The sequence below is a fragment of the Macrotis lagotis genome, chromosome 1, assembly GCF_037893015.1.
Source record: "Macrotis lagotis isolate mMagLag1 chromosome 1, bilby.v1.9.chrom.fasta, whole genome shotgun sequence".
Taxonomy (NCBI): Eukaryota; Metazoa; Chordata; class Mammalia; order Peramelemorphia; family Peramelidae; genus Macrotis; species Macrotis lagotis.
The window spans coordinates 537,683,223-537,699,234 of record NC_133658.1 but is presented as its reverse complement, the minus strand read 5'-3'; positions in this window follow the sequence as shown (position 1 = coordinate 537,699,234).

Here is a 16,012-nt window from a genome sequence, read left to right as displayed (position 1 = left end):
GAAAATAAGCAAGGAGTCTCACTGAGATAAAAATGATCATAAAGATAATAGAGATTTTAATAAGCATTTATTTTTTTTGCCAAGCACTGTGTTATATCTTAGGGGTACAAATATAAGCAAATAAGATACTCTTTATTCTCAAGAAGTTTGTATTCTAATGAAGATAGAGAAATCATAAAAGAGATCTGGGAAAGAGGAGAAGCTATAAATAGCTAGGAAATGGCAATTAGGCCTGGTTCCAGGCAAGAGAAAGTGAAACTTCACCTATAAAGTCTGATGGACCCAGGGTTGGAGTCCAAGGTGAGAGATTTGGGATCTAAAGGTCTTCTTTTCTTCTCTTTCTCTATTATCTCACTTGGTAATCTCATCAGTTCTCATGGATTTTATTACCATATCTATGCTGATGATTCTTAAATCTGCCCATCCTCTAACTGCTTTTTAGACATCTCAAAATGGACACCCAGGGGCCATTAGGTGGCACAGTGGATAGGGCACCAGCTCTGGAGTCAAGAGTACCTGAGTTCAAATCCGGCCTCAGACACTTAATAATTACCTAGCTGTGTGGCCTTGGGCAAGCCACTTAACCCCATTGCCTTGCAAAAAATAAAATAAAATAAAATAAAAAAAGTGGACACACAAATGGCATCTTAAATTCAATATGTACAAAACTGAACTCATGATTTCCCCTTATCACCCCAGACCCCTCCTAGTTTTCTTTTCACTTACTCCCCATTATTTACTCTATGTTCTAGTTTGAATAACCACTTGACTACTCCACAGAAGCCATTCCATCTCTGAATTCCAGAAATTTTCCTGGTTGCCTTCCATGTCTGGAATGTTCTCCCTACTCATCTCTGCTCACTGATTTCCCTGGTTTCCTTCATGACTCAACCCAAATCTCAGTATTCCCAATTCTTCTTAATTCTAGTGCCTTCTCTTTCTAATTTATTTCCTTTCTATTCTAAAAACTGAGTATTGCTTGTGTATAAATATAATATATATGTATATATTATGTATGTGTTTACTTGTTATCCTTCTCATTGGATTGTGAGTGTTTTGAAGGCAGTGGTTGACTTTTACCTTTTTTGAGTCCCCAGCTCTTTATACAATACATAGTAGATTCTTAATAAGTGTTGATTAATTTACTAAGATGAGGATGATGGTCTTCTTATAGGCAGAGTAGTAAAAATATGATCAAGAAAAAAGTCCCAAACAGACCACTATAAATCTAGTGAGTGGAGGAGCAAAGATTTTAATCAGGGTGACAACTCTAAATCTGAATTTTTCACCTACACCACACCCAGTATTCTTCCCTCTTGTTTATTATGGTCATATCTAATTGCAGGCTGACAAGATGTTTCCCCTTCCTGCCCTCCTTTGTCCTCCCCTTGAAAATCAAGAAAAGAGAGAGAAACAACCAACATGATGAATGAAACCATTGTTTCCCACTAGGTAAAAATTAAGATAATAATAACAATAATATGAATAATAATAAGCAACTGTATATTATTGTGAAGTTTGAAAAGTGTTTAACAAATATTTCTTTTTATCCTCATAATAATGTGGGAGGTATATAATATTATTATTATCCCTCTCTTATAGATAAGAAAACTAAATTAACCAGATGTTAAATAACTGGTCCAATTCAGCTACTAGAAAGAAAGCATCTACTAGTAAGGTTATCTTGACTCCAGATCCAGTTCTTTCCCCTGTGCCATCTAACTGCCTCAGTTTGTCTAATAATCCTAGTGTTCATGCTTATTTTCATTTTTGCTTATAGTTCCATAAATATAATGGACTTTCTCACCCTGGATTAATCTGATTTAAAAACTGATCCAGAGCTTGATTACTCTTAATATTGAGGAAAAACAGAGTGGATGTGGGTGAATAGAAAGTGAATATCCACTAATAGGTACTGTAGACCTGAAAGAACTGACTTGATGGGAACTCATGTATGCCATGACCCATAAATAAATTTAGTTAGGACTCAAGGTGATTATGTCACAGGAAGTTAAAATCCCCTTAATCTATCATAAATTAATCAAAAAAGAGAGTGAGAAATATCTCAGCATATCTATATCAATATAAATGTGGAAATACTTATCTCTATATTGATTTTATAGTATATAGATTTGTTATTCAGTTGTTTCAGGCTTCTTCTCCCAGATACTGAAGTGATTTGTCATTTTCTTCTTATTTTACATATAAGGAAACTAAGGCAAACAGGGTTAAACAACTTGCCCAAGATGACATGGTTAGTGAGTATAATGAGACCGGATTTGAACGTTGAAAGATAACTTCAGTTTGAGTAGTCTATTCCACTACGCCACCAAGCTATCCCCATTGAAATAGAGGAAGAAAGTGATATCTATCACTATACTCAGATAAATCAGAGGAAATATAGATAATAGAGGGTAGATACATAAATGCATACATACATACTTAAATACACACACACACATATACCCAAACATAGACAGACAGATAGATGCCTAGAGACCTAAATATAACAGATAAATACCATTATTTAGTGATAATCAATGCTCTGATTTCTGAGATGTTTATGATCTTATGACAAAAAAATCATTGATTAAACTATAGACATTTTATTTTTCTTAATAGCACTGTCCTTTCCTTGGTATAGTCACTATACATGCATGTATGTATATTTGTGTGTATACATATATATATATGTGTGTGTGTGTGTGTGTGTGTGTATGCACATGAAATTGTGATTGTTGCATTGTTTCAGTCATATCTGAATCAGTGATATTCATCTATATCTCTCTATCTCAATATTGATTTTATAATATATAGAGTTCTTGTTATTTAGTGATTAGAATCATCTGACACTATGACTTCATTTGGAGTTTTCTTGGCAAGGTATTGGAGTGATTTATCATTTCCTTCTCCAGCACATTTTAGAGATGAGGTAACTGAAGTAAATAAAGCTAAGTGACTTTCTCAGTATGACAGAACTAGTAAGTATATGAATCTGGATTTGAACTCAGAACATGAGACTTCATGGCTCCTAGGCTCAATGTTCCATCCACTGCACCATCTTGCTGCCTGAAAATAGGACTAAGTTGCAAAACGCTACCAACCTTCATTGGTAGGGGAAGCTGCTCTCTTGGACCCTCCTGACATAAATGAATTCACATGTCTAGTTACTATATATTTGGATTTTTAAAGTATAGAATACAGTATCATACCTTTATTAGATTACAAACTTTGAATATTTTTATTTTGTATTTAATATTTGTTGAATAACTGAATTGAATAATGTGTCTAAGGAATCTATATTATTAGGTGCAATCCATATATAATAGGCTTCAGTTCTGAGAAAATCATACTACTTTAGTAATCATAAATGTTTTGTCTTGGATTTTACCAGAGTCACTCCAGAATAAGAACAAACCTATTTTCACTGATGTACCCAGTTGAAGTAGGTTTGACATATGGTTCTTCACACATGGAGATGATCACAGGGGATAATTCTTGAGAATCCATTAGTGGTCTAAAGTGGCTATGTTTTCTGCTTGGTGCTGAAACTGTCAAAATATGAAAAATTCTGCCACTTGCTTCAGTTTCATAAATATAGCTTGGAGACTTTTTAAGCAGGCTCTTTAGCTCTGGCTACATGGGAGAAAAAAAGATAAGCACTAACTAGATACTTAATCAAGGCAGTAGCTTACATATCTTCTAATTCAGAAGCAAGATTAAATTCAAATTTAAAATATGCCATAGAAACTATGCATTTGAAGATATGTTTGAAACATATCTCTTTTATTAGATCTTCTAAATTAGCCTCCAGAGGAATGCAGAAATACTTAAATATTGTTTTGGGGGAAATTTTAAATAGAAAATGTGCTTTTAAGTTACTCTGTAAATGTATGGAGAGAAAAAGTGACAAAGGAAAAGAAACCTGGGCACAATCTGACATACCCTCAGGATTTTGAGAGATCATTTTCCAAGAGATCAGACAAAGAATAGATAGATTCCTATAGACTAAAATGTCATACCAGAAATCAACCAAAATTAATGGGATGCTTTCAAAATTGAACTTCTGAACACACCACACACACACACACACACACACACACACACACACACACACACACATTATTCTAAAGAGGTGGGAAATGCAAGGAGTTCTGAAAAAAATACCAATATGGAAGCACAGAGGGCTCATGATCTAATTGAGTTTTAAAAGACTTGTGCAAGAGATGATACAAAGAAAGAATACAGGATGAAGGATGAACACAACATGGCATGATCTTATAAAAAATGTCATAAGAGCAATAATGCAGAATAATATGTTGGTAAAGAATGATAAGGATAACAAAAAAGATATTATCATTTATTTTAAGGTGTATTTGGAGAAAGGGAAAAATTAAAGAAGAGATAAGATTGTTTCTCAGGGTAGGCAGGACCACCACAGATGATGAAAGGAGGATGTTCATTTTTAATTTTGGTACTGAAAGACAAATCAGAAATTCATCACAGGGAGCTGAAATTCAAAAGAAACATGGTGATAATAAAATGGAATAACACAGCAGAATCATAATGACTTCATAAATGTGATCACTAGATAATATTTGAAAAAATAACATGAGAGGTACCATAAGACTAGAGAATGACAAAAATTGTCCAATGTTTTTTAAAGGAGGGTGGGAAGCAACCTATAACAAGTTCCCAATGAACATGACTATTTTTCTTTTTTTTAAAGATTTTATTTTGAGTTTTACAATTTTTCCCCTAATCTTACTTCCCTCCCCCACCTCCCACAGAAGATAATTTGTCAGTCTTTACATTGTTTCCATAGTATACATTGATCCAAATTGAGTGTGATGAGAGAGAAATCATACCCTTAAGGAAGAAAAATAAAGTATAAGAGATAGCAAGATCAGACAATAATATATCAGATTATTTTCTAAATTTACGGTAATAGTTTTTGGTGTTTGTTCAAACTCCACACTTGTGTCTCTATATACAGATATTCTCCATTGTAGACAGAACCAACTTGTCCATGGTTGTTGCACTGATGGAATGAGCAAGTCCATCAAGGTTGATCATTGCCCCCATGTTGCTGTTAGGATATACAGTGTTTTTCTGGGTTCTGTTCATCTCACTCAGCATCAGTTCATGCAAGTCCGTCCAGTCTTCCCTGAATTCCCATCCCTCCTGGTTTCTAACAGAATGATAGTGTTCCATGACATACATACATACATATACATATATATATATATATATATATATATATATATATATATATATATATATACCATAGTTCAGGGTTGCTATGAATATTTTTGTACAAGTAATGTTTTTACCCTTTTTCTTCATCTGTTCATGTTATAGAACCAGTATATAGAACCAGTAGTGGTATTGCTGGTTCAAAGGGTATGCACATTTATGTTGCCCTTTGAGCATAATGCCAAATTGCTCTCCAGAAAGGCTGGATGAGTTCACAGGTCCACCAACGTGTTAGTGTCTCAGATTTCCCATATCCCTTCCAACAGTGATCATTGTCCTGTCTGGTTATATTAGCCAGTCTGAGAAGTGTGAGGGGCTATGAGATATTTTAATTTGCATTTCTCTAATAAGTAGTGATTTAGAGCAATTTTTATATGACTATGCATTGCTTTGATCCCCTCATGCGTAAATTGCCTTTGCATATACTTTGATCATTTGTAAATTGGGGAATGGCTTTTTTTTTTTAAAAATGAGTCAGTTCTCCGTATATTTTAGAAATGAGTCCTCTGTCAGAAACATTAGTTGTAAAGATTGTTTCCCAGTTTACTACATTTTTTTATCTTGTTACAGTGGTTTTGTCTGTGCAAAACCTTTTTAATTTAATGTAATCAAAATCATCTAGTTTGTTTTTAGTTATGTTCTCCATCTCATCCTTAGTCATAAACTGCTTCCCTTTCCATAGATCTGACAGGTAAACTAGTCCTTGATCTTCTAATTTGCTTATAGTATTGTTTTTTTATGTCTAAACCCCGTGTCCATTTGGATCTTATTTTGGTATAGGGTATGAGGTGTTGAACTAAGTTTCTTTCATACCAACTTCCAATTTTCCCAGGAGTTTTTATCAGAGAGAGTTTTTATTACTATAGCTGGACTCTTTGGGTTTATCAAACAGCAAATTACTACAATCATTTCCTGCTATTGCACCTAGTCTTTTCCACTGGTCCACCACAATATTTCTTAGCTAATACCAGACAGTTTTGATGACTGATGCTTTATAATCTAATTTTAGATCAGGTAGGGCTAAGCCACCTTCTTTTGCACTTTTTTTTGTTGAATCCCTGGAAATTATTGGCTCTTTATTTCTCCATACGAATTTACTTACAACTTTTTCTAACTCTAAAGTATTTTTTTGGAATTTTGATTGGTAGGGAACTAACCAGGTAGTTTAGTTTTGGTAGAATTGTCATTTTTATTATTTTAGCTCTACCTATCCATGAGCAGTTGATGTTTACCCAGTTATTTAAACCTGATTTAATTTGTGTGAGAAGTGTTTTGTAATTGTTTTCAAAAAGTTTCTGAGTCTGCCTTGGTAAATAAAGTCCCAGGTATTTTATACTGTCTAAGGTTACTTTGAATGGCATTTATCTTTCTAGCTCTTCCTGCTGTAACTTACTAGTAATATGTAGAGAAGTTGAAGATTTTTGAGGGTTTATTTTATATCCTGCAACCTTGCTAAAGTTGCTAATTATTTCTAGTAGTTTTTTAGAAGATTTCTTGAAATTCTTTAAGTATACCCTCATGTCATCTGCAATGAGTGAGAGTTTGGTTTCTTCTTTTCCAATTCTAATTCCCTCAGTTGCTTTATCCTCTCTAATTGCTGAACTAACATTTCTAATAAGATATTGAATGGTAGTGGTGATAATGAGCATTCTTGTTTCAACCCTGATCTTCTTGGGAATGCCTCTAGCCTCTCCCCATTGAATATAATGCTTCTTGATCATATTAGATAGATACTGCTTATTATTTTAAGTTACAGTCCATTTATTCTTACACTCTTTAGTGCTTTTAGTATGAATGAGTGATGTATTTTGTCAAAAGCTTTTTCAGCATCTATTCATATGATCATATAATTTCTGACAGGTTTGTTGTTGATATAATAGATTGTACTAATGGTTGTCCTGATAATGAACCAACTTTGCATTCCAGGGATGAATTCTACTTGGTCAAAATATATTATCCTGGAGATAACTTGTTGTAATCATTTTGATAAGATTTTATTTAAGATTTTTGCATCTATATTCATCAAGGAGATAGGTCTATAATTTTCTTTCTCAGTTTTAACTCTTCCTAGTATAGGTATCAGCACCATATTGGTTTCATAGAATTAGGCATAGTTCCATCTTCCCCTATTTTTTCCAAAGAATTTATATAGAATTGGAACCAATTGTTCCTTAAATGTTCAGTAGAATTCACTTGTGAATCCATCAGGCCCTGAAGATTATTTCTTAGGGACTTCAATGATGGCTTATTGAATTTCTTTTTCTGAAATAGGGCAGTTTAGGTATTTAATCTCCTCTTCATTTAACCCAGGCAACTTATATTTTCTTTGTAAATATTCATCCATTTCACTCAGATTGTCAAATTTATTTGCACAGAGTTGGGCAAAATCATTCCTAATTATTGCTTTATTTTTTAATTTATTTTTATTAACGATATAATTTGAGTTTTACAATTTTCCCCCAATCTTACTTCCCTCCCCCCACCCCCACCCCCATGGAAAGCAACGTCAGTCTTTACTTTGTTTCCATGTTGTACCTTGATCCAAACTGGGTGTGATGAGAGAGAAATCATATCCTTAAAGAAGAGACGAGAAGTCTAAGAGGTAACAAGATCAGACAATAAGGTATCTGTTTTTTTCCTAAATTAAAGGGAATACTCCTTGAACTTTGTTCAAACTCTACAACTCCTTATCTGGATACTGATGGCACTCTCCTTTGCAGAAAGCCCAAAATTGTTCCCAAATGTTACACTGATGGAATGAGCGAGTCCCTTAAGGTTGAACATCACTCCCATGTTGCTGTTAGGGTATGCAGTGTTTTTCTGGTTCTGCTCATCTCATTCAGCATCAGTTCATGCAAATCCCTCCAGGCTTCCCTGAAATCCCATCCCTCCTAGTTTCTAATAGAACAATTGTGTTCCATGACATACATATACCACAGTTTGCTAAGCCGCTCCCCAATTGAAGGACATTTACTTGATTTCCAATTCTTTGCCACCACAATGAGGGCTGCTAGAAATATTTTTATACAAGTAATGTTTTTACCCTTTTTCATCATCTCTTCAGGGTATAGACCCAGTAGTGGTATTGTGGGGTCAAAGGTTATGCACATTTTTGTTGCCTTTTGGGTGTAGTTCCAAATAGCTCTCCAGAAGGGTTGGATGAGTTCACAGCTCCATCAACAAGGTAATAGTGTCCCAGATTTCCCACAACCCTTCCAACACTGATCATTATCCTTCCTGATCATATTTGCCAGTCTGAGAGGTATGAGGTGGTACCTCAGAGAAGCTTTAATTTGTATTTCTCTAATAATTAATGATTTAGTGTATTTTTTCATATGGCTATGAATTGCTTTGATCTCCTCATCTGTAAATTGCCTGTGCATATCCTTTAATCATTTGTCAATTGGGGAATGGCTTTTTGTTTTAAAAATATGACTCAGTTCTCCATATATTTTAGAAATGAGTCCTTTGTCAGAATCATTAGTTGTAAAGATTGTTTCCCAATTCACTACATTTCTTTTGGTCTTGGTTACATTGGTTTTATCTGTGCAAAAGCTTTTTACTTTAATGTAATTGAAATCATCTAATTGGTTTTTGGTGATGTTCTCCAACTCTTCCTTATTCAAAAACTTCTCCCCTTTCCATAGATCTGATAGGTAAACTACTCCTTCATCTTCTAATTTGCTTATAGTATTTTTTTTTATGTCTAAGTCCTGTAACCATTTGGATCTTATCTTGGTAAAGGGTGTTAGGTGTTGGTCTAATCTAAGTTTCTTCCATACTAACTTCCAATTATCCCAGCAATTTTTATCAAAGAGGGAGTTTTTATTCCAATGGCTGGACTCTTTGGGTTTATCAAAGAGCAGATTACTATAATCATCTCTTGCTTTTACACCTAGTCTATTCCACTGGTCCACCACTCTATTTCTTAGCCAATACCAAACAGTTTTGATGACTTATGCTTTATAATATTATTTTAGATAAGGTAGGGCTAAGCCACCTTCTTTTGCACTTTTTTTCATTAAGCTCCTGGCAATTCTTGACTTTTTACTTCTCCATATGAATTTAATTACATTTTTTTCTAATTCATTAAAGTAATTTTTTGGAATTTTGATCGGTAGGGCACTAAACAGATAGTTTAGTTTTGGTAGAATTTTCATTTTTATTATATTAGCTCTACCTATCCATGAGCAGTTGATATTTGCCCAGTTATATAAATCTGATTTAATTTGTGTGAGAAGTGTTTTATAATTGTTTACAAAAACATTCTGAGTCTGTCTTGGCAAATAGACTCCCAAGTATTTTATATTGTCTGAGGTTACTTTGAATGGGATTTCTCTTTCTAGCTCTTCCTGCTGTATCTTGCTAGACATATATAGAAAAGTTGAGGATTTATGGGGGTTTATTTTATAACCTGCAACTTTGCTAAAATTGCTAATTGTTTCCAGTAGTTTTTTGGATGATTTCTTGGGATTCTCTAGGTAGACCATCATGTCGTCTGCAAAGAGTGAGAGTTTTGTCTCTTCCTTCCCAATTCTAATTCCTTCAATTTCTTTTTATTCTATAATTGCTGACACTAACATTTCTAATACAATATTGAATAGTGGTGATAATGGGCACCCTTGTTTCACCCCTGATCTTATTGGGAATGCCTCTAACCTCTCCCCATTGAATATAATGCTTCTTGATGGTTTCAGAAAGATACTGCTAATTATTTTAAGGAACAGTCCATTTATTCCTACACTCTCTAGTGGTTTTAATAGGAATGGATGCTGTATTTTGTCAAAAGCTTTTTCAGCATCTATTGATATGATCATATGATTTCTGATAGGTTTGTTGTTGATATAATTGAGTATACTAACAGTTTTCCTAATATTGAACCAACCCTGTATTCCTGGGATAAATCCTACTTGATCATAATGTATTATCCCAGTGATGACTTGTTTTAATTGTTTTGCTAAGATTTTATTTAAGATTTTTGCACCTATATTCATCAGGGAGATAGGTCTATAATTTTCTTTGTCTATTTTAACTCTTCCTGGTTTAGGTAACAGCACCATATTGGTTTCATAGAAAGAGTTAGGCTAATTATTACTTTAATTTCCTCAGCATTGGTGGTGAGCTCAATTTTCTCATTTATGAAACTAGCAATTTTGTTTTCTTATTTCTTTTTTTAATCAAATTGATCAGAGGTATATCAATTTTATTGGTTTTTCATAATACCAACTTTTGCTTTAAGTTATTAATTCAATAGCTTTATTACTTTCAATTTTATTAATTTCTCCTGTAATTTTTAGAATTTCTCATTTGGTATTTAATTGGGGATTTTTCATTTGTTCTTTGTCTAATTTTTTTTAGTTGCATATTCAGTTCATTGCTCTCCTCTTTCTCATGTAAGCATTTAAAGATATAATATATTTAAAGGTGGCTAGGTGGCACAGTGGATAAAGTACTGGCCCTGGCATCAGGAGTACCTGGGTTCAAATCCAGTCTCAGACATTTAATAATCACCTAGCTGTATGGCCTTGGGCAAGCCACTTAACCCCGTCTGCCTTGCAAAAACCTAAAAAAAAGAAGATATAATATATCCCATGACAGCTGCTTTGAGTGAATCCCATAGGTTTTAGTATGTTGTTTCTTTATTGTCATTATCTAGGATAAAATAATTAATTCTTCGTATAATTTTTTGTTTGATCCACTCATTCTTTAAAATAAGGTTATTCAGTTTCCAATTAGTTCTGGGTCTATATCTCCCTGGCCCAATATTACATATGACTTTTATTGCACTGTGATCTAAGAAAGATGTATTCACTATTTCTGACTTTCTGCAGTTGATCATTAGGCCCTAGTACATGGTCAATTTTTGTATGAGTGGCATGTACTATAGAGAGAAAAAGGTATATTCCTTTCTATACCCATTCAATTATCTCCATAAGTTTATCATATCTAGTTTTTCTAACAATCTATTTATCCCCTTAACTTCTTTCTTGTTTATTTTATGATTTAATTTATCTAGATCTATGAGTGGGAGGCTGAGGTCTCCCACTAGTAGAGTTTGATGTCTAAGTCTTCCCATAGTTCTTTCAGCTTCTCCTCTAAGAATCTGGATGCTATTCCATAGGTTTCATATATATATATATAGATATATATATATATATATATATATATATATATATATATATATATAATGTATATATATATATATACATATATATACATATGCATATATGTATATATATACAGTATTAAAATCATTTATTGTCTATTGTATATTTTAGGAGGATATAATTTCTTTCATTATTTCTTTTAACACTATCTATTTTTGCAGCTGCTTTCTCTGACATAAGGATTGCTACCCCTGATTTTTTCCCTTCAGCTGAAGCAAAATAGATTTTCTCCAACCTTTTACCTTTACTCTACATGTATCTCTCTGCTTTAAATGAGTCTCTTGTAAGCAGCATATTGTAGGATTCTGGTTTTTAATCCACTCTGCTATTTATTTATATTATAAGGACGAGTTCATCCCATTCATATTCAATGTTATAATTACTAACTCTTTATTGCCCTCCATGTTATCTTCCCTCTGTATTTTTCCCCCTTTTCCCCCTCATCCATATTCACCAGTATTTTGTTTCTGAATACCACCCCCTTCAATGTGTTTGCCCTCCTGTATCCACCCCTTCCCCTTTCTTTCCATTTCCCCTTTTTACCTTTTCACTTCCCTTCATTCTGTTAGTTCCCATTTTTTCTCCCCCTCCCTTTATCCATCACCCCTCCACTTTTACTCTTTTAATACTTGAAAGGTTAGATGTTTTTTCAGTTTTCTGAGTTTGTGTATAAGTTACCTTTAAGCTAAGTCTGATGAAAAGAAGATTCAGGTGTTTTTCCTCTCCTCCCTTCTTGCCCTCTATTACTATAGGTCTTTTGTACCTCTTAATGTAATGAGATTTACCAAATTCAATGCACTCCCTCTTCCCATCTCCTTCTTGTCCCTCTTTTTAAGGAGGAGGTGTTTTTAAATCATTCTGTCTGAATCATAGAAAATTCTGAGTATCCTTCACTTCTTGCTAATTACATTCTACCTAATAGAGTGACAATTCTTGAGAGTTATTAGAGTCTTTCTCCCAAGTAGGGTTATAGCCAGCTTCATCCCATTGGATAACAGTCTCATGGATAAGTCATGAGTGTCCATCACTTCTGGCTGGGTATATTATCTCTGTTAGAGTTACAATTCTCAAGAGTTATGAGAATCTTTTTCCCATGCTAGGATATAGCCAGTTTCAACTTATTGGATAACAGTCTTTTTTTCTTTATCGCCTTTTTTCTTTTTTTTTTTACCTTTTCATGTGTCTCTTGAACTTCCTGTTTGATGTCCAAATTTTCTATTTAGTTCTGGTCTTTCCATCAGGAATTTTTGGAATTCTTCCATTTCATTAAATGTCCATCTTTTCCCCTGAAAAAGAAAGCTCAGCTTTGCGGGATGGTGGATTCTTGGCTCCATTCCAAGCTCCCTTGCTCTTCGGAATATTTCATTCCAGGCCCTTTGATCCCTTAATGTTGATGCAGCCAGGTCATTGTGTAATACTGTGGCTCCTTGGTATTTAAATTGTTTCTTCTGGATGTTTGGAGGATTTTCTCTTTTATATGATAGTTCTGCAATTTGGCCACAACATTTCCTTGGTGTTTTCATTTTAGGATCTCTTTCCAGAGGGGATCAATGTATTCTTTCAATAACTACTTTGTCCTCTGGTTCCAGAATGTCATGGTAATTTTCCATCACTAGATTCTGTAATATTATGTCCAGGCTTTTGTCTCTTCAATGTTTTCAGGAAGTCCAATAATTCTCAGGTTGCCCCTCCTTGATCTATTCTTGAGGTCAGGTTTTGTTCATTTTCTCCTATATTTTATATTTTTTGGTTTTGTTTAACAGACTCTTGCTGTCTCATGAAGTCATTAGTTTCTGCAGATTCCATTTTTTTTAGAGAGGAGTTTTCATTTGCTTTTTGCAACTTCTTTTCCAATTGGTCAGTTCTGTTTTTGAAAGAGCTTTCCATTTGACCAATTGAGATTTGAGAGATTATTTTCTTTTTGAATTTTCCCAATTGAGGATCTGAGAGAATTATTCTTATTTTGCATGTGTCCAGTTGATGATCAGAGGGATTTATTCTCATTTTGTATTTGTCCACTTGAGAATCTGAGAGAATTAGTCTCATTTTGTATTTGTCCAGTTGTATTTTCCAATGATTTGTTTTCTTGTTGCAAGGTGTTAATTGACTCTCCCAATTTTCCACTTGATTTTTAAACTACTTCCTCATTTCTTCAAGGAAGTTTTTCCTGTGCTGGAGACCAGAACATATTCCCCTAAGAGGTTCTGGCTCTCTCTGAGTTAGGGTCTTTTCCTTCCAAGAATTTTTCTATGGATCCACCTTTCTGCTGACCATTATTCATTTTTCTTAGACCTTGAGTTGGGGAGGGGCTGATTCACAGAGGTTTGGTGTTGGGATCCCTAGAGGCATTATTCACTGAGTGCAATATCTCTAGCTGGCCAGTATGGGTACTAGAGGATTTGCTCACAGTGTAATTTCCCTGACTGGTCAGTAGGAGGTGCAGGTTACCTTCTCTGGAGTGTCTGTGACCTTGATTGAGGCCTTCTTCCTTAGCCTGGAGGGAATGATTGAAGCTGTTAAATACTTTTGTCTTCAATCAGTTGTGGGCTCTACCCTGGGGTGAATTCATTCCTCTCCCTATTGTCAGCTGGGCTGGTTCTTCTGCTCATACACCTGTGCCTGGGGCAGAAGTAGTCAGTAATTGTGTTTGTTCTGGGAAGAGGCTTCAGCCATAATGGAGGTGTGGACTTGGAGTTCTTCAGATCTGAGGAGGCCAGGGATGATGTCTGCAGCTCTCCTGCACGGGAATTCTCTCCCCAGCCCTCCGGCAAGCTCCAGATAGTCAGCTTCAATGCCAATGCCCTTCTCCTTGTTGACCCAGGCCCCCAGGTCCTAGCCCTGCTGCTGCTCCAACCAACCCCACCTGCTGATCCACCCTCTGTGCCTGGACCCAACAAGTATTTTGGAAAATAAATCTTTAGGTAAATGTTCTTTCTCCTAGCTTTTCTTTCTGGGTTTTGTTTATTGGATTTCTGTTAAGAGGTTTGTTTCATATCATAGATGGGGAAAGATCAGGAGACTTTAGAACTGTACCTGTCTTCTCTCCACCATCTTGACCCGGAAAGTCTTGACTACGTTTCTTAGAAAAGCTTAAGACAGAATTATTATAAGTATGGTGAGAGTAAATCTAGTGAAGGAAGAAGAGATCACACATAGTACTATTTATTCAAGAACTGATATCCATTTTTGGTAGATGTGACAAATGCTATAGATGTGGTCTGAATAGGCATTATCAGAACATATGCCAAATTCTCTCATTTTATTTTGGGTAATAAGTTGTAGAGGTGGAGATTAGATAGCAATACAGCTAGAAATCAGAAGTGACTTAAATGTACAAAACCAGAGAGTGGTTAACAATAGCAAATGGCTCATTTAAAAATTGAAGATAATAAGCTTTGGTCTCTGTTTAAACTCCACACTTCCTTCCTTGAATATAGATGGTATTCTCCATCACAGATCCCCTAAAATTTATTTTTCCTGATTATTACATTGATGGAATAAGCAAGTACATCACTGTTGATCATGAACCCATATAGTTAGTTGTATAATGCTTATGTCACTCAGCATCAGTTCATGTAAGACTTTCCAGACTTTTCTGAAATCATGTGCCTCATGATTTCTTATAGAACAATAGTGTTCTATCACATTAATACACCACAATTTGTTCAGCCATTCCCCAATTGATGGGCATACCTTTAATTTCCAATTCTTTACCACTACAAACAGAGCTACTATGAAAATTTTTATACATGTGGGATTTTTATCCTCCTTGTAGAAGGTAGGATTTTAGCTAGGATGAATGAAGCAAAAGCAGTTAGATGGTATAGTAGGTAAAGCACCAGCCCTGGAGACAGGAGGACCTGAGTTCAAATTTGACCTCAGACACGTGACACTTACTAATTATGTGACCTTGATTGCCTCACATCCAGATCCACCTCCAGTCATCCTGATTCATGTATGGTTACTGAACCCAGATGATTCCAAATGAGAAAGTGAGGGTTAGTAACTTAGCATAGCATCCCCTCACTCAAATCCAATTCACTTGATTATCATGGTATCACTTCCCTGATGTCATTTTCCTCTTCCAGAACAAAGGACAAACATTATCAACATCAAAGAAATGAAAGTTCTCATATTTGAAACAAAAAGAAGACTTATTAGCCCAGTAGGGCAGGGGTGAGCAAGATTTAAGAAAAAATACAAAGAAGTCAGGTCATGAAAATTTCTGAATGCCAGTTAAAAGATTTTATATTTGACCTTGAAAGTGATAGGGAACCACGGGAATTTATTGATGGTGGAGGGGGTTGTAACATGGTCATACCTGAGTCTTAGGAAAATTAATCTGATGACTGAGAAGACAATGGAGTAGAGTGAAGAAATATTTGAAGTTAGGGAAGCTAACTGATAGGATATAGTGTAGGGAGAGACCTGAGGCAAGAAGGGCCAACAAAGGAATGCTGGTTTAGTCCAAACATGAAGTGATGAGGACCTGAACCAGGGTGTTAGTAGTGACAGAGATGAAAAAGGGCATATATGAGAGACTGAACAAAGGAAAAATTAACAGAATGGCTATTGGGGGTAGGAGAATT